Source organism: Falco biarmicus, chromosome 11 (assembly GCF_023638135.1).
Source record: "Falco biarmicus isolate bFalBia1 chromosome 11, bFalBia1.pri, whole genome shotgun sequence".
NCBI classification, from domain to species: Eukaryota; Metazoa; Chordata; class Aves; order Falconiformes; family Falconidae; genus Falco; species Falco biarmicus.
The window spans coordinates 20,116,581-20,136,540 of NC_079298.1; the positions used below are offsets into that span (position 1 = coordinate 20,116,581).

Sequence of the window (19,960 nt, forward strand, 5' to 3'; positions counted from 1 at the left end):
AATTTTACACTCAATTTCAATTGTAGAGTCAGCAATACATGCCATAGTTATGTTCCCTTTATAAGAAGGATAACAGACCCATACATTTCCTCCTACTTCTTGCTCATGATCTGAGGATATCCATGAAGACCAATACCAACCACATGGAAGTCTAATGCCTGCATAACTATCTTGTGGCCTTAAAGCAACTCTTTCCCATTTCTTGGCACAAGAGTTGCTGTCTGACATAGCTGCCGTATACCTCCTTCACTCTGCCCTGGGAGAATGACAGTAAGGAATTTTATTGCTTGCAAGGGCCCACGAAAAAAAGCATGCAGATAATAAATCCTTTTAGAAGAGAGGTACAAAAAATTGATTTACATTTTTGCCTTCCTGCCTCCAGCATCACACAAGAGTAGCTAATGTGCAAGAAACTTCCTGTATCTAGGACTATGTTTTTTCCGTCTCATGAAAATTCAAAGCTTTCAAATGCTTTACTGTTTCATATCTGGATAAACCAGTGACCACTACAAAAATACAGTGCACACAAGCATGGTATGGTTCTTCCTCCAGCACTCTCTCGTATCTCAGCTGAGCATTCTGCCCACTTGGAAGTCTGAGGTAAGCTGTCCTCACACTTCCTACTGAAGCCTTCTCATCTTGTATAAATAGAAAAATTTCATAGGAAAAACTTCTACCTGGACAGAACATCAGCTACCGGCCAGCCTTAAACAGCTGTATTTTATATATATATATATATACACACATATATATATAGACACACAAGTAGAGGAATTACATATATATGTATACACACATAAACATATTCCTATGAAACAGCTAGATTTGGACAGATAGTCATCTCTACTGAAACTCATTCTATTTTACAAATCCAAATAGTTTCCCCAACTATAGGAGGAATAATTTCCAATCTTCTATATTAAAGTGTACAAGTAAAAGAAGTGTGAATAAAATATTTTTTAAACTTCCCTTAACATTGTAGGACAAATTGGCAACACGGCCTCAATCCAACCTATACAAATATGTGGAAGAACTTCAGATGCGACAGCTAAATCTTGCACTCAACAAAAAGTGCAGTAGGAGTGACAGAAAAAGTGGCAGACAAATTAAAGAGCTACTTCTGTTTTAGCAATTTTTTGTGACAGCATTTTAAAAGTTTGCTGGGCAATTGCTCTAAAATGACAACGTGCTGCTGAGCTGGTAGTGCAGAGTACATAAAAGAACTTGTCAATAGCTATTTCAATAGGGACTTTCAAACTCACAGGAACTTTAGTATACATCATTACATCATTAAAATATTTAATTCTTTCAGCTTTCACAGATGTAAAATTTTTGCTGCACGAATTTTGCTAATTATCTCTGACATTTATGCTTATGACGTAAATGTTACATACCTCAGAGATGGTGCTTATCTACATCCTAGTTACTAGAGTCAACACGCTTGCAGTATCAGAAACAAAAGACTAACTAATATAGAGAACTTTAGACTCAGTAATGCAGTTTTGCATTGAATTTTTCTTCCTCAGTTTCTCCAAATAAGTCCACCTTTTGGGGTACTGTAAAAGAATTATTTCCATGCAGCATTTCAAATGCATTTTCATTGTATTGTAACAGAAATTACGTCAATTGTTGTGATTTTATTTCAAAAGAAAATGGTTTCCTTACAAAGCTACTATAAATATGGTCATGTAACAGGAAATATTCAAAGAATATTACTAAAGAAATATTTTGCATCTGCTCTATATTACTTAGCTTCTGTGTGCTTTTTTGTACATATTTGCTCAAAATTAATAATGTACCATTTTGGAACATAGCCTTGCTTGTGCAGTTTGAAGATTCTCTGCATGTTTCAGTAAAAATGGAGTAGGTTTTCTTTTTATCACACACATCAGAGGTTTTCCAGTCACTTTAACAAGTACTGTCTTAAACTTCCCAGCCAAAGTGACTAGTGACATTTTTCAACACATTACTCTGGCTGATGAGGTATTAGAATAAGAATGATCCAAATTTAGTTTACATCAGAATTATTCAAGTGATTCTAATGCCTTTGGTAAAAAATTTTAATCCTGGATAAACTCTGCTGACAGAGGGTCAAGACACAGATAAATACATTTTTCATTTCCCCATCACCAGTTTGAACCTATTCTACTTTGGTACTGTCCAGAATTTTTCACTGCTGTAAGCTGGCCTGTGTGAAGTTTCTAATAGGAAACAAGTACTACAACAGATGGAAGAGTACCTGAGATGTACAAGTCTACAGTATTTTGTTATATACTGAAAAGACAGTTTATGAGCCATCCAAGACTTTGTTCTATCCCACCAAATGCACTTAATGTTAGCATGTAAATGTTGGGGGGGGGGGGGGGGGGGGGGGGGGGGAGAGGAAAATACTATTATTCAAGAGGACATCCTACCAACCACAAGTATTTCACATGGTGCCCAGTCCTTCATATGGATTTGTACGTGGCATCATCTCATGATGCCTGTTTGCATGCTTGACTGCATTTTGCAGCTACAGAACAGAGCCAACAGGACAGCCTAGTGCCAGTCACATGAATTTTCAGAATTTCTTAAATACTTATAGTTTTGAAAAGCAACATACTGGGGTAGTACTTGTGGAGCTAAAGCCAGTTTGCCATTTTCTGAAACTAAAGTGTTTTTTTAAAGCAACATAATACATACCACACCTTGTAATTAAAGATAGGCTATAGCTGGAGTGAGCATGTGGCCCACTCTAGTACATACTGACACCCAGACTCAGATCAGTTTCTGCATTCAGACAGGAGATATGTGGGGAAGATGTTACCACCGAAATCATACCCAGTCCTGTAGTTAAAGTCCACATGGGAACTCCCAGTGCACTGGCTCCAATGTGTCACAAAATCCTGTATCTACCTACCCCAATCCCTGCCCCTCTACCTGTCTACACACATTGCACTGCTGAAGAGTAGTTCACAGGCTCTCCCATGCACCATTCACAAAGTATATGAAATTTTGCAGCTTAAGATTCTCTTTCACTTCAAACAACGGTTTTATTCCATCAGAGACTTCAATATCTAGATTCATGTCAATAAGCACAGCATTACTACAAACTAATACAACCCTCTGAAGCCCAGGGTCTTTGTTAGATCCTGCAAATCAATATGCAGGAGCTGTGGTATTATGTTAAAATGGTAATCTTAATCTTTATTTAAAACTGACTTCATCTGGGTTTGAGCTACACAATGTCATTAGATTTTCACCAGTAGTTATATGCATGATTCAAACACCATTCCAAACATCTGAATGGTCAATAGCTTTACCCCGTTCAAGTACTCAAAGTCATCCTCACTGATATTGTAAGAAAATTACCAAAACTTACAACACAGCAAAGAAATACAATGCTTTTTAAAATGATACAATGGTTATAAAACAATTCATAAAGTGATGCATAAAACGTGTACTTTGAAGATGTGTACCATCTTTTCAATCATACTCATAGTCAGCGAAATAATACAAAAGCAACAGTACCGAATTTAGATGATATTGACATTAAGCTATATATCAGCTACTATATGTATTATGAAGTAAACGTAAACCTACAACACTAAGGAAATTCAGCAGTAAGAAAATAGTTTTCCTCTGGTAAGTACAGAAGAACTTGCAAAAGACATTTATCTCACTGAATTAACTTCTCCCTGGTTACAACAGTCCAACTGGAGTGTCAAAGAATGTCTTTGGTAACACATGGGCTCAATCTGCATTCAGGCAAAACTCCCATCCAAATAAATGGGAATCTCTCCTACAGCTCTGATTCTGAAAATGCTTACATATGTGCTGACTTCAGGCTTAAGTAACCCTACCGAAGTCCACAGGACCAGTGGGCTCAGAGCCTAAAGAGGGAGTACAAAACTGAGCCTTACCTGAACAATGGTTTGGAGTTCCCAAGAGGAACTGTTTACGAAAACTTACATTAAGACTGCAATGCCTAACTCTTCTAGTCTCCTTTGAAAAATCTAGGCTCCTGTGGGCCAGCCAAAAGAAGGGAACAGCTGTCCTCACTGCCTTAATTCCAAGATTCCTGCACTATATGAATAGTTGTGATCCAGATTAAGTTCTACACTTTATCAAATGGCATAAATATATAATATGATAATGCTAGACCTGTATGCATTAGATGGGGACATATGTTTGTAATGGTAACACACTGTCACTTAGCAGGGAAAGGATCGTTTTGTGACAGGCAAATTATTGCTGTATCTCATTAGGAATGTTATGTTCCGGTACTGAGTTAAGACATACCAATTGCAAAGTGGTAATCATCATAATATCATCAAGCTGTCGCTATATTTGAATATGATATGACCTCACCATCAGATCAGCCCATTGTCACCTACCAGCTTGGAGTACAGGAAAGATACTGCTCTACAGTGACTCATGCACAGAGAAAAAAATTAAAAGTACCTACTATGACAGCCTACTAGGAGATGTGTTTAGTAATTTGTTTCCAGAAGCCTGTGACTTCACAGCTGAAAGGTGGAATATTTTGAAAGTTTCTGAGCCTGGAAGGTGTCTGAATTATCCAATAATGCAATCTGTCCACAGCATCTTATTATGTGATAGCCAGTATTTGATAAAAATATACAAATCTGAAAGCCTACATTTGTAGGTCAGATTTGCCTAAAAAAATTAGACCGTTTTGCTTGACTTGATAATGGAAAAGGCCACTATACCCTTTGGACTCCTTTTACCACTAGCCATCTCAGTCAGTATTTGTCTAATGAAAAATTGTACCCTCCGAACGAACAAGTCTTCAGATACAACAGAACTGTCTCTGACAAACGGAAGTGCCACCAAGGGTTCAAAGTCTCCTACATTTGATGAAATTCTCTCTCACGTTAGAAGGTGTAAATATCTAAGACATAGAAATTTAGAAAAATTTCTTCTCAATTATCTTACTGTAATGGGAGTTCTTCAGTTATAGAAGGCTAGAAGGTGTTTCTAAATCGATTCCAAGACAGTGCCATGTAACAGAAAGTATCTCCCTTGTTAAATCTTACTCATAGAACTGCAAGTTCATTTGTGGCATTAAAAAAATGGGGTTTCATCTGTCCCTTCAATGCCCTTGAAACTCCTACAGACAGAGTGACACAGAGCTGCACAGTGATCTCCGGGACCTCACAGATCACTATAGAAGGAAGAAACATATTCTCTTCTAGCTAACTCAGACAGTTGAGAAAGTTGGTAATTTTCTCATTACCCTTTCTCCTATGCAACAAAATAACCTAATACATATGGCAGAGTAAGCATGTTTTCCTATGCCCAGAACAGCAGAAGCACTTCAGTTACACTGGATCCAAAGACAGGTGAATAATTTCTTTCCTGGAGACCCTAATACAGTCATCTTCATTTCTGCCTAGCCAGTGGCAGATTGGCTCCAAAAAGATTGTTTCAGATTTTAACAACTGGACTGATCTAAGCAACCTTTGTTTTAGTCTGATGATTTGCTTGCATCTGCAAATACTTCTCTATATATACTTAAATATCAATTAGGTAAGTTTTACATTTTTATTTATCTGCAAATTATGTTTTTATTCACCTATCATATATTTAGCAACAGCTAATGATCAAACAAAAATTTTAAGATTTTAAAATTACAAAGAAAATTATCATTTACTAATGTGTTTGGCAGCCATTCAGTTTCACAGCTAAATGACAGTATTCCAAGCTTTATGGCTGTGTCCTATTCTTCCTCTTGTGGACAATCTCATCTAATGACTTGATCATTACTTGACATCCTTGTCTTTCATTGGTTTATGCTTTCTACTCCCTCAGGTGCATGTGCGGAGAGTTAATCACAAAATAACATGACAAAACACAGAACACTAACTGGGTACTAGGTATTTCTCCACCACTACCAAAACAGTTTCCCATGATGAACCAAAGCAGCCTACTCCCATTATAAAAGTGGAACCAGCATTTCCTTTTCCTTGAATACGTCCTCAAAAGTAAAAACAAAATAGGAAGGAAAGAACTGCAGAAACTGGGCTCTATTCTTCTGAAGGGGAAACTATTTTTATATTAAAGTCCTTATAAAACTTCCGTCAAGGGAATCTAGAAACAAGAAGAATGTGTTGCCATTGGGCCTGCACAAAAAAATTCTGTGCAATTATCAATACTTTCCAAACAATTTCTGCTATCCTTTCTCCCACAAAAGCAATGATGCACATTTATACTGAAGAACCAAAGCTTTCTTTAGATGGGCAATTCAAGATCCTGTACTTATAGTACCAGCTGTTTCTCAGGTACAGAATCATCTGTGTTAGTGTCATCTTATTCAGCAAGGAAATGACTTTGGTGCTAGGGAGCGATGATAGCTCCATCTGACCAAAAGTGGTCCAGAACACCACCTGAGAGTTCAGTTGGTCTTACAAGCAATTCTCTGTCCCCATGCTCTACTGACTCTAACAGTCTTACATGGGATTTTGTTGGATCCACACTGAAGAAAGGCAGAAACCTCAGACTTCAGATTAGGAATTACTGACATCCTTTCTTCCTGATGGCGCAGATAAAATAATACACAAGTAATACCAATACTTCTAGTATCATGCATTTTAAATGCAACTAAAATTTCCTGTAAAAAGGAAGTCTGTTCTTTCACCCTGATTTATTGCACTGGCAAAGGAACTCCTCCTGATTTACATTACAGTATGTGAATAAAAACTTGATGTCATATATTTCAAAAGGTTTCCTTATAAATTTGTAGAATCAGAGATTACACCACAAATATTTTTAATGAAATCTAAAAACAGACGCATTAATTTAAGTCTCCAATTCATTAAGAACTAAACCTGCACGGCTGATGGACATATGTCACTTCTAGGGGATTCCAAAGGAATCTCAATTTTTCACCAGAATTTTAGCATCATAGGAAAATGTGACAGTAGTAATAATACATGGTATTATACACTGCTAGACAAGTTGGACAAATTACATCTGCTACTGAATAGATGTGGAAAGAGTCTGGTTTAGAAAACTTCCTGCTGGGTCACAAACATACATCAGTAATGGTTTGTTTTCAGCACAAGAAAAATGGCCATTGTCATATTCCAAAGTGAGTATAAATTGTTTTACTATAAACTCCCTGTTGGTCCCTATTTAACTGAGAAATCACTCAATCTATATTTATTTTCTCTCTACATGACATTGCCATGTGTTGGTATCGCCAAACTCAGCCTCAATAACAAAACCAGTATTCCCTTACAGGACAGACTGCACTCTTGATCTTAAGGAACCTTGCCATACTTGTAACTCTTGGTTTGCCCCCACTTCCTTTGATTTGGAATCCAATGCTCTCGATTTCACAAAGTCAAGGCTTCATTGCTTGTAGAGATTCACAAGACAATCTCTACAAACTTCCACCATGCTTGACAATTAGACAGTTATATTTTATATGTACATATATTAATATATAAATTTTGAAAACAAACTGTTCTCTATTTACATGACCTCCTGTAGCTTCAATAGAGAGAAAATCCTAGTCCAGATTAGCAATAATAGATATACATATTCCTGCCATCCTCCATGCAAATCACTTTTTAATTTGATTTCCAAGTAAGCTGACATTCTTACATAAAGCCATGTAAACGTACACAAAACAAGTACATAGACTTTGCGGTTCTCCGTTGCATTTTTTTACCCTTCCATCACATTTTTAGTATCTGATAGAAACAGGTAAATGACAAAGATTCTCCAAGAACTCCACCAAGGAAGGCTTTGTTGAGGATGTAATTTTTCATACTTAGTGCCATGAAATGTCAGCCTGAAGCAAAATCAAATTCACCATGCTTAGTGTCACAAACAGTTCCATTATACCAACAAGAGCACAGCTGAGGAAAGTGACTGAATCTAGACTCCCAGTAAATACTTATCTGCTAAAGATTAAATGTGTTATACTTGCATGTATTTGTATTGGAAATATTATAGGTTTGATTTTTGTATGTAAACATTGCACACATTCATAAGGGAACAAACTATTCAAAACAAAACAGGAGGATTTCTTTCATTTTCCTTAACCGGAAATTACAAACAAGCAAGGCATCAGACAACACTTCCTACCCACTAATTTAATCTCGGGGAAATAGGAATATATTTTGTATCTTACCACTCTTCACTGGAAACGTAGAGCAACTTGTATATTTTCTTTAAGAAAGGAGGTTGAGAGACAGGATGCTACTAGAAAATTAGGTGATCCAATCTTTCCTGTATCTAGCTTCTCCACATTCTCACTGCCCAAAGTAGCAGCAGCAGCTCAGTGTGACTTGCACAGGCAAGCCAAGCCAGGTGATAGATATCTCAGAAGAAAGCAGGAAGGCAGAATTGCTTCTCTAATTATGCTAATCAATGGCATCCTTAAAGCATATAATTCATTCCTCTTTTATAGGTTTTTCCAGAAGAGAAAAACTAAGAAAGGGCATAAAAGAAGGGTATTTTTCCTTTTGTTACTTTTAAAAGAATCCATGATTTACTGGGTGGAAAAAACAACAGTCCTTCCAAACTTCTTTTTATAATCAGATTTTTCTGGTTCCTCTTCTGCACCAGGACTTTTTTGCATATTTGGAGAAAGTAGAAGCCACAAGTGGTGAAAAATGAGAGCTTATTTCCAAATAACTGTGAGTCCCTCTTCCAAATTAAGAAGGGAGTTTGCCTATTATTTTTCCACAGCGTGCAGAAATTTAAGCAGTTACCTGGAAAGCAGGTGCTACAACATGGTTTTGACTCAGCTAAAACTGAATAAGGGTTATTTCCTATGAAAGTAAAGAAAACCTGAGTTTGCCATTGTCCTTCTCTTGCCCGAGTGATGTTTTTCAGTTCAACAGCACGTGATGAAGAAGCTGTGAGTTCTTGAAGCAGTCTGTCGCTCTCCACTCACAGCTAGTAGGTCCCACCTGGTCCACCTGTGGCTAATTTAAGAAGTCACAGGTGCCACAATAATCTAGCAGCAGGAACTGAGTCATTGTAGATATTCTTTTAGATATAGAATTGCAGCTACAGGCTGAGATCTGTTTTGGATATGAACTTCCATCAGATCTTGGAAGACAGTTAAAGCAAATCTTCAGCTGGGACCTCAAAAGTTAAGGGAGGGAGAGAAAATTTAGCTGTACTCCGAATTTTGGACATGTGTTGTATACTGTGTTATTATGGCGTTCCTCTAGCCTAAAATAAGATAAAAATTAAGAGTATTTGTAGTGAAAAGTAGTGACAAGTATTCCTGCTACTGGCCTGTCTTTCCTATTGGGAAAAGCAGTATGTGAAATACTGTTAGACAGTTTGTTGTAGCTGCATGATATCTGTTTATTAGAACCCACTGATGTAATTTGGAAGCATAAACATTGTATTTGCCAATAAAACTATTGCTTCAGAAAAGCACACATCACCAGTTATTGTCTTCACAAGGGTATGTTCCAGAGAGACTTACATTGGGCTGATCAATAATTTGTGGGCTTTCTGTTAAAAAAATAAGTGTCTCATGATATTCTAGCATAACTTTAATCCTCCTTTGGACAAACATATAAAAATGAAAGAAGAAATGATGCATTTGAATATAAGAGCCTTACAGAAAAAAGATTTTCTATTAATCCCAAGAGAAATAACAATGCTGTCCTGGTTTCAGCTGGGACAGAATTACTTTTTTTATCAGTAGCCAGTACAGTGCTGTTTTGGATTTGGTACCAGAATAACATTGATAACACACTGAAATTTTAGTCATTGCTCAGTAATGCTTACTCTAAATCAAGGACTTTTCAAGTTTCCCATGCTCTGCCAGTAAGCAAGGTACACAAGAAACTGGGAGGGAGGAGAGCCAGGACAGCTGACCCAAACAAGCCAAAGGGATATTCCATACCATAGAACATCATGCTCAGTATATATAAAGCTAGGGGAGGAGGAAGGAAGGGGGGACATTCAGAATTATGGCATTTGTCTTCCCAAGTAACCATTATGTGTAATGGATTTCCTGAATATGGCTGAACACCTTCCTGCCAATGGAAAGCAGTGAATGAATTCCTTGTTTTGCTTTGCTTGCGCATGTGGCTTTTGCTTTATGTAGTAAACTATCTTTATCTCAACCCACAAGTTTTCTTACTTCTACTCTTATGATTCTCTCCCTCATCCACTGGGGGGGGAGTGAGCAAGCAGCTGTGTGGTGCTTAGTTGCTGGCCAGGACTAAACTACAACATATGCACACTAGAAATGCATCCAAAATGCAGTATGCTTAGTGGTAGGATCTCACTTATTCCAAAGCTACCAAAACCAGAAATCTCTTAAGTATAACTGTGTAATTCACACACAAAGATGAAGAAAGTGTTCACTTTGTGAGAAAAGCAGTACAGAGGCTCCAGCAAAGGAGAGATTAGAGCTGGAGGATGCAAGTTAGGAAGCCAATACAGATAAAATAAGAATAAAAAAGAACCAGCACACATCTGATTTCTGAAAACTTTTGAAAAAGCACTAGTTCAGAAAAACAAAGGAGAAGAAATAAAAAAAAATCTTGTTTTCTGACACTCCCCTGCCAAGACCAGAAAAATGCAGAGAGAAAAAAGAAAAGCAATATCTGAGGATGATGAGAACACACTAACTGGCAGGCTGGAGAGTGAGTAACTGAAGGGACTTGCAAGGTGAAGAACATTCTGAGTGCCAGGAAAAATTACTTTTGTATGTTAAATATTCACTGTCTGGGAAAGAATTAAAATGCCTACCCACTCCTCAGTGATCATCACTTCTGGGTTTTATTGTGGTGGGAATATTATTTAAATGGAAAACCATGAAAAAGAGTTAAAAAAAAAAATCTGTTTTGCAATACATTTCAGTGCAATCATTATTCATCTAACATAAAGTCCTAACTAGAGAAAGTCCTTTTATAGCTGAATCTCTTGTTCCATTTCAAAATTCAGCTACTCAATCTATTTATTTCTATCTCTACATTTTAAAAAACATGTTTTGAATGAAAAATAGCCTTAAAGATAAGTTCAATGCCATGCTTTCTAAGGTCTTTTTCCTCCCATCTCCAGCGTTATTAATTCTAGCTGTTTGTTACTACATAGCCGCAGAGCACTATAAAGATTGGGGGTGAGGGGTGGGGGAGGGGATGGTGAAGGGGTTTAGAAAGGGCATCTAGTTGAAGGTTATGCTGAGATAAAGTCATAACTTGCTTTAGACTTATCTATGTCTTTTCCCAACTGTATATGACCCTCCCTTCTTGCTGAGCTGTATTAACTGATTCTGATGCTGTGTATCAGCTGACAGACTTCTTGTAGAGCTTTATTCTTGCCACTGTGGTTTCAAATGGTGGCTGCAATAAAGTATGGACAAATATTTAGCAAACCTAAGGAAATTTGGAAATAATTTTACTAGATAGGTTTATAGTAAACTATTTGACAATGATCAGTAGCTTTCAAGCACAAGAGTCAGCTAAACCTGCTTTTTGTAATAAAGTAAATACAATAATTCTCAGTGAAATTAAGCTTTCATTGATTTCTAGTGTCCTGCTATTTTTATGTTAATCCAGACTATTTTAAATAGACTGCTGTTTGAAGTGCCCTATGAAACATTTCCAAATGTAACAATTGGAGAAACAACAGGAGCACAAGTTAAGGTAGGAAAAAGCAGCAGCAGAAGAAAAGGCTTTAGGGCCTTTATTTAAGACAGCTGAACACTGTTTTAAGAGCAGAAGATAGCTAGAAAGCTCAAGTAGGTTTTGAGAAGATTACAGATGAATTCTGGAACTACTAGGTAGTGATATTATCCAAGCCACCTAACTTCCAGAAGCTTTAAAAGGTTTCAGCTTTGGCCCACTTCAGTGCAAAAACAATTACGTTGATTCTAGAATACTTTTGACTACCCCCATTACAGAAACAGCTAACAGTGCTCTACCATTGAAGACTGACTGATTAGAGCTTCGAGCTTCAGCTGGAACAGGTTAAGAGATGCTTACATCTGTTTTTATACCTCAGTGACCACTGAGTCTCCGTAAAGAAAAGTAAGTTTGGATTTTGATCCTGTTCTATTCATGCCATAACTGTTAGAAGAAATCCTTGTCTTCTGCCTGCCACCAACCACTCTAAAATGTCTTCTCCTGAACACATGTTTATGTATGAGAACAGCTTCAAAGAGTTTAATTTTTTTTGTTCAGAACAAAGGACACTGCATTTACTGGTAGATTCCACTTAACATTGCTTCTGCAGCACCCATACCTTACATGCTTTGCCAGAGCTTCTGATTAGGCTTTGCTATTCCACTAACTCTTTGATGGCAAAAATAAATTTTAAAATTATTTGTGGACTATCCCCTGCTCTGTTTTTCATTCAGCATCTAAATATTCAAGGTAATCCAAAGCTTAACTCCACACATTATGAAAACTATCATTTAAAATTAATTTATGTTTAAAATGACCTATAAAATCTTTCTTCTAAAGCTCGGTTGAGATATCAGTTGCTTAAATATATTCAACACATTTAGCAGAATCCTATCACTTCTCCTGTTCTTATTTAATTAAAAATTACTTTTGCCAGCCACAGGAGAATCAGAAGAGCTTTCTTTTGAGTTATTCACAAAGTGGTAAAATAACACATGCAGATACAACAGCTGACAACATAAGCAGGGTCAGTGTTAGGACAAACTGGCCAAAAAGAACAGCTTTTGGCATAATTTTAATCAGTCCTTGGGTGCATGAAATGTCATGGAGTTTCATATGAAATGAAATTATCCCTTTCTCTTAGCTTATTTCTGTTCCAGCTAATCCCCTAACTCTTTATTAAACATTATCTTTACCATCTGCTCTGGGTGAATGTTCAACACCTTGCAGAAGAACCCTGGCCTGATTGGTTTTTATGGGCAACATGATCTGAGTTTTATGCACATACTTAGGATTATGTCAAGGACAAAGAGGATGAATAATCCATTAACTATAATAAGCAAGAACCTGTATCAGTGCAGCTAGAACATGTGTTACGTTTCAAAAGCAAAAGATGAATCAGAGATATGTGGATCATAAAATACCCATAACCCAGGACCCTGTCTGAACTAGACATCATTTCCATACATACACACTCCACTACACAGCATTTCTGGAAGTGATGTTTCAGTCTTGATGAATCAGACTTTTACTGCTGAAATGGCATTTCCAAGTCTACAACATGCAAAGAAATAGCTCTGCTGAACTGGATGTTTCCTCTAACATGGAACAGATGGTAGCAAAATATCTGCCCCACGCACAGGTCTTTCAACCACATCTGTATGGTCAATAATAGAATGTTACTCTATTTGCATACTTTTTGTGAGCCTCTAAAATGAATCACCAAGGAATGGCTACCGTTTAAAGTTATAGTCTAAAAATTTACATTTAAAAAAGTAATTGTCAAACGTTAGTCAAATGTTGCTATCAATTAGATCCAGCTATTGCTTCCACTCTTTGATAACCACAGACATGAAAATAACATTATCACTATTAATCATAATATTTAGTGTAATGTGTACCATCCTACCAAGACTTCATTTGCTGCAAAACACATAATTATAAGAGTTTGGTTCCTTGCTCACAACATTTCATGTAATTACTCTTGTCTTTCACCTTTACAAATCTGTTACAATAATTTGTCTTCCTTTGGCTAACCTTTCAGACCAAAGTATTTACCCTCTCTTCCACTATAAAGGTTTATGATCCCATAATGAACAACAATTATGATGGTATCCGATCACAGTGTGTATATTAACAGAAAACACCTGGACAGTATGTCTTTACTCATCTTCTTGCAGGAGGTTTGCACCAGATATCCTTGCAGTATGCTTTAAGATCTAAGGGCAAACTACTCTTCTAAATGTTTTCAGCACTTTGCAGAGAATTATTTGACCCACAGTGAGCAGTATACTTCACTGCTGTATCACTCTATACATTAAGTGAATGATCAAGTTTTTCTACTGGTGGAAGTCATCTGGATCCTGTCAATTTCAGTAAAACTATGTCAATTTAAGCCTACAGTGTGATATATACACTTTTAGAATCAGTGACACAGTAAGGACTCGGAGAGAGGTAGCTATTACTAACTACTGGATATGCTGCTAGGACTATGAGGGCTGTCCACCTGAGAGCTCTGACTGGCAACAGAAGGCTGTATTAAACCCTGGTATTCAGACCTCAGAACTCTACATGCTTAGGTTGACCACAGACCTTGAATTCTTCACCTGCTCCTCTAGTACCCATTAGGGGCAAAACAAGTAAAGAGAATCACTGACACTTGCCATCATGTACCATGATCCAGACCACTGCCCTCATAGCTCATGGGATTAGAGGGACATCAGATTAGACCCTAGCTCATTTACTATACGGGAACCAGCTCCAGTTCCATACCCTAATCTAAATCTCAAGTGTGCAATGCTGTAGATGAAAACCTACACAATAGTTGCATAGCTTGGGTTCTTGGTAAACTTATTATCCTAAACTTCAAGACTAGTGACCAGCTTAGAAGTACAAAGTATTAAAAAAAAAAAAAAAAAAAAAAAAAAAAAGTAATAGATCTAAAAGAGCCCAAAATAGTGTTCTGTTAAATGGCAAAAAATAACCTTGTCTCTTCCTCTCCAAGTCCTCTAGCCATAGGCAGCATTCAGTGGTAGTAACAGGTAGGCAAGGAAGGATCCAGATACCAGATGCAATGCTGCACATTTCTCTCCCTTTTCCTCTGCAGGAGTCCCTCACCCAGGAATAAAACAAAGATTTACCTTATTACTTCATCTCAAACACAAGCACAGAAGCCCTGGGGGATGAAGAAAGAAGTGAAGGGGAACGGTATAAGGAGTCCTTCTACAGGCATTTCTGCTGAGATCCCAGCCTCCAACTGTCATATTTTTGCCCCTGTCAGAACCACATTTCACTACTTTGATTAGTTTAAACTTGCAGCCTCCCATTCTCAGATATAAACAGCTAGAGCATTCTTCAGTTAAATCTATTATATCTTGGAGGCCTTCTGTTTCAGGGGAATATGTATGTACCAGTAGAATAAATATGACATAATATGGCACACATTCTGAGTGGTCTACATGTCTGTACTTAAGCATGTTTATGACACAAAATTTCTCATGTAAATAACAGGCTGCTTAACACACACAGAGTTCTTCTTGGACTAACTAGTCTTTGTGAATCCCTCAATTCAGAATACAAACACCATTACTAAATGAAAGAAAGTCTTCCAAATAAAGGTATACATAATATTCAGAGTAAATCCCATTTAAGTTGGGATACTTCAGTTCCTGAGTAGACAGAAAAATGGGTTCCAAACACTCAAGTCTGGTCAGAGGTCTAGGCCACTCAGCAGAAAGCACTCCTATCAGTTCCCATCCTAACCACTGAACTTCGAAGACTCTTTGAAAGTAAAGAATGGAGTTATTTTTTTTCCTGCTAATACTTCAATTAAACCTCTTCACATGAAAGAAATCAAAGTTACTTTTCAGGTGTGCCTGTTGAAAAGTGCCAATTTTCAACACAATGGGAATTTTAAAACAAAAGATAAACTTAGTATTCATCCTTATCTAGAAAGTGTCTCTCCCCTCCGCAAAACTTGTTTATGTACATATATACATGCATGATTTACCTGAGGTAGAATGACAGTGGGAGATGTAGAAGAACCCTCTCCAAAATAAAAACCTTGAAAGTATAAAAAAAGGAAAGCAAAAGAGTTATGTAAACTGTTAAAGAGAAATAAAGATTTTATACACATCACTGTTAGCATGAGTAATACACAAAATGGATTTGGTTTAGGTTACCAGCTTTTATCCAGATTATCCAGACTATCAGCATCTGGTTTAAGTTGCCTATGTAACCATCTGTAGTAATGTCACATGAAGGATTAGCCTTATCTGACATTTGTAATGAATATATGGATGGAAGAAGAGGAAAGAGCGTGAAATGGTGTACAATTGTTAAAATTTCAAATCAGGTGAAACAACCTTTCTGCTGATTCTGACACCAGTGGGGGTTTTTTGACTTTTCAAACATTAACATATGTCTTAAAAAAACAACATATCACCACTGATTTTTTTAAAGAAAAGCAGGCAAATTTAGAAAAAAATAATTTAATATATTTTTATATTTGACCTGTTAAACGTAACTAGAACATTAAACAAAAATAAAGCCTAATTCTTCATGTTCAATTATGACAGATGGGTGTGATCACAAAAACATCAAAGGCAGGCTTATCCTAATCCTCTAAAGTGGTAAGTGCCTCCTGAAAGGTCCTGAGTGCCTTCTAATCCTACTGAGGATAGGCTGCAAGTGCATCAAGAGGTAATGGGAGTAAGTAACAAGGGTAATAGTGGGCTTTCCTGTCCACAGGAAGAACCATATGTATCAAAAAGATCTGGTCTGTTAGGAAGCAACCTGATTTATCTAAGTATAGACATCGGGAAGTGGGAAGATGTGTGTTTATTTTCCACTCTCCATGAGCTTATATGGTATGTATTAGCACGGCCCTAGGCATGCAGCACGTAGCTCTAATTCAGAAAATCTGGCTGCTCTTCCAGGCTCTGTTATCTGCCCAATATTGCACAGTGCCCCAGGCCAGTATCTTTACCTCTTGTCATCAGTACCTTCTCTCCACAAATGGTGAAATTGAAATGACCTTTTCTCAATAGATAATGAAGTCATGCAAAAGTCACAAGACATAAGAATCCATTACCGTGATTAGTTTTAATGCATCAGAATACATGTGGAAAAAGCTAATACTCAAATCCTAAGAAATGTTTTGATTTGGGGGTTTTCCCTTTGGGTGCAATCAAATATTCAGAATAGGGAAAATGAGAATAAAGGATCCTATAAACTTGAGGCAAGTAGAATGTTCCTTGGAAGAAGAACTGAATTGGAATGACTGTCAATCAGGTCAAGTTCACCAAGAAAAATCTTTTCATCATAAAACTGCCAAGTGAAATATCTAAATGAGGATTGGGCTGAGTATTTTGAGGCTAAGTGATATGACAACATATTAAATAGTACTGCAGCGGAGCATAGCAGCTAAAAGCATGCGACAATGCCAACCACTCCCCTCCAGTTTAAAACAAGCCTGCTAAGTCATGCAGCAAAACTACCTTGTGCAAAGTCACAGATGATACCTAGGGCAGCTTAAGAACTAAGCCTCAGATAGTTTTATGTTGTCTCAATGAAACTTTAGGATTATTCCTATTGGTCATATAAGGCATGGATATCTCATTTCCTTTGGTGAAATGGCCACAATTAATAGGTGATATTAAAAAAAAGGTTTCTTCGTATGTGTATTATTAGATGTCATATGTCCATGAGGTATGTTTGGGGGTCTTTTTCAGATATCTAGATACTGCTGTTACCAAGCAGAATGTCACTAACAACTACATTTTATAAATTTGTGTGAGACATTTTTATAGCACATGTTGTATTGGCACCATTGCCCAATACTGCATGCAATTACTTTGTTGTTGCTGAGGGCCAAGCTCTAACAAATTAAATTTAGAGAAGAGAAATAGGCTTATATGCAAATGGAATTAAATGCTGACACAAGGATAAAACAGTGCTGGATTTAGACAGGGCTCTCCCCCCGACTTTTTAACCAATCATTAGATTTAAATTGAGCAGACAGATTCATCTTTGATTTAACTCCACTGTAATCAATGGAACTGCAGCAGGGATAAACCCAGAGCAATATGTTTTTCACAGGTTTTATGCAATGGCTATCCAGAATGAAGTAGACCAAACAGATTTATTATTTTTTTACTTCTAATTTATAAAATTATTTCCCTGTCCCCAAATCCCTACATCAAGGAAATTAGTGCATAAAAATGGATAAAATAGGCAGCTGTATGCCAAATACTAACTGGTGACCACAGGCTCTATACCCATAAACTGAAAGCCAAAGTATTTATCTGACTTACCTGTGAACCAGAAAGAACTCCCTAATGATGTAAGTACAGCTGGATAATTGCATGGTTTCTCCTCAATATCACTTGCACTGTATAAAAACAATTAAGTACATTTAGTGCTTCTATAATATTACTATCACATATAAATTATTGCTGGATTTAGAAAATTATGTTCTTTGGGGATCTGTAGAAGACCTAGGAGGAATAATGATTGTTGGTTTGATCACTGCATTAGACAAGATTCATATTTCAGTAAACTTTTAGAACCCCTGGTTGCATTTTGTGCATTTATTCCATGACTGCTCCTGTATACGGCTTTCTCCCTTACCTGTCTCCACTGGCACTTCTTGTGGAAACAATAAATTGTTTATCAAAATACTTTGTAAATTAATGTAGGACCAAAGGACTCTGGCAACATGCACTGTATATGCAACTAATGAGGAACTAGGGATCATTGCTCCTACCAATCTGACAGACCCTGGATTTTTTTGGCACCTTTTTTTTGGCATCTAATCCTCTTCATTTTTCTCTTTCTTTCTAGTTTTTCATTGCTTCTTTTCAGCTGACAGCTCATTGCTTATTCATTTATTCGTGTGTCTTATTTTTTTTGGTTTTGAGGATTCTTTATTCAATGGCAAGTTTAGAGGAATTAGTTTGTTATTCCACACAGCCACTTCTCTGTATTAAAGCCATCAAATGATACAGCAAACTTCTGTACAGGCATGAAATTTTACCCTTATTGTGTCACAGTTTTCACTCTTGCATTACTTTCTCATACACACACAAAGTTATAGCTTCTTTTTCACTGTATACACATACAGCTATTTTAGGTAACTGCTAATGGTTAGCCACCTATATTTGAGGGAAGCATAACAGACTCTCTACTGGCTCCTATGACATGGTCACCGCCAGTGAGAGTTTGCAGATGATCTGGCTGAAATATTGGAATAGCACAGTGCTTTTTACTTTGAGGCCCATGGAGCCCCTAGGTCCGCAATAGGTAACTAAGAGAAGTCTATTGTCAAGAAGTCCATGCATCAAAAAATGCTTGTTAACTGCTACAATAGAGTTATCCTGAGCTGGCAGAGTAGCCTTGGACTACAGGCTTCCTAGGCAAAGGCAGCAAAGCAGTCAAATTTCAAAAAGCAAAATTAATTTCAAAGCAAAACTCACTTCAGATTAAATAGCCTTAGCAAAACATCTATTTCCTTTGTACACTTTGGTTTACATATAAAAAAACAAGAGATAAGAATCAAACAAGACAAATACATAGCACTGCACTTAAATTGGTGGGATTACTGACCTTTGTTTATATTTGCTATTCTGCAGCAAATCACTAGGGACACAGCAAAACAGTGCTTATCAGTACTGTTTTACTAAACAAACGTGCTAGAATCAGGTCTGAAGCACATACAAACTTCTTTTCTTTTCTGTATTTCCTTCTTCCCCACCCATCCAAAAAAAATATAAAGATATTTGCTACGAACACATTTTGCTTACTGGAGATTTTTGAAAGCATAATCAGAATTACTTTGGCAACACACAGTCCTATCAAAATATGAACAAACAAAAGAATTACTGTAGTATCATGTATTTTCATGAAAAGTTAAGTTCTAAAAAAAGTTTAACGAAGTTATGAAGACATAAGCCAATAAAAAGTGAGGAAACCAACTCCTTTCATAATACACATCCAGCTTTAAAAAGAAAGATAAAAATATACCTTTGCAAGTACGTAACTCTATAAATTAGAGGAAAATTAATATTTTACAGTTCAGCTACTAGTACTTCCCAGAACATGAAGCATGAAAGCCTGAGTATTCCTCTTTTTTCAGGCAGTGAAGGTTTCTAGTTTTTTCCCCATTCATATTTGTTACCACCTTCCCATCATTTATATTTAATTGATTTCAAAACACAAAAAAAGGCCTTTCAAAAGAAAACGCTTTATAAATATTACAACCTGTATTACAATCCTTCTAGATTTTCACCATGGAAACTATAGTAATTTTCAAGTAATAAAACTTTATGCTTACTTTCTGGAGTTCTAAA

General features: G+C 36.8%; 1 long non-coding RNA gene across 4 annotated transcripts in view; it reads right to left on the bottom strand.

The window, feature by feature from the left end:
• Window positions 1–19,960, bottom strand: part of LOC130156777 (uncharacterized) — a 520,457-nt gene that overhangs the window by 465,803 nt on the left and 34,694 nt on the right. For 2 of the 4 annotated variants that reach the window (XR_008824603.1, XR_008824604.1), the window contains exons 2-3: window positions 17,927–18,003; window positions 15,622–15,674 (exon numbers count right to left, since the gene is read on the bottom strand). The exons of the other annotated variants lie outside the window; for them this stretch is intronic. This is a non-coding gene — a long non-coding RNA (uncharacterized LOC130156777). The remainder of the gene's footprint in view (window positions 1–15,621; window positions 15,675–17,926; window positions 18,004–19,960) is intronic. 4 annotated transcript variants of the gene reach the window in all.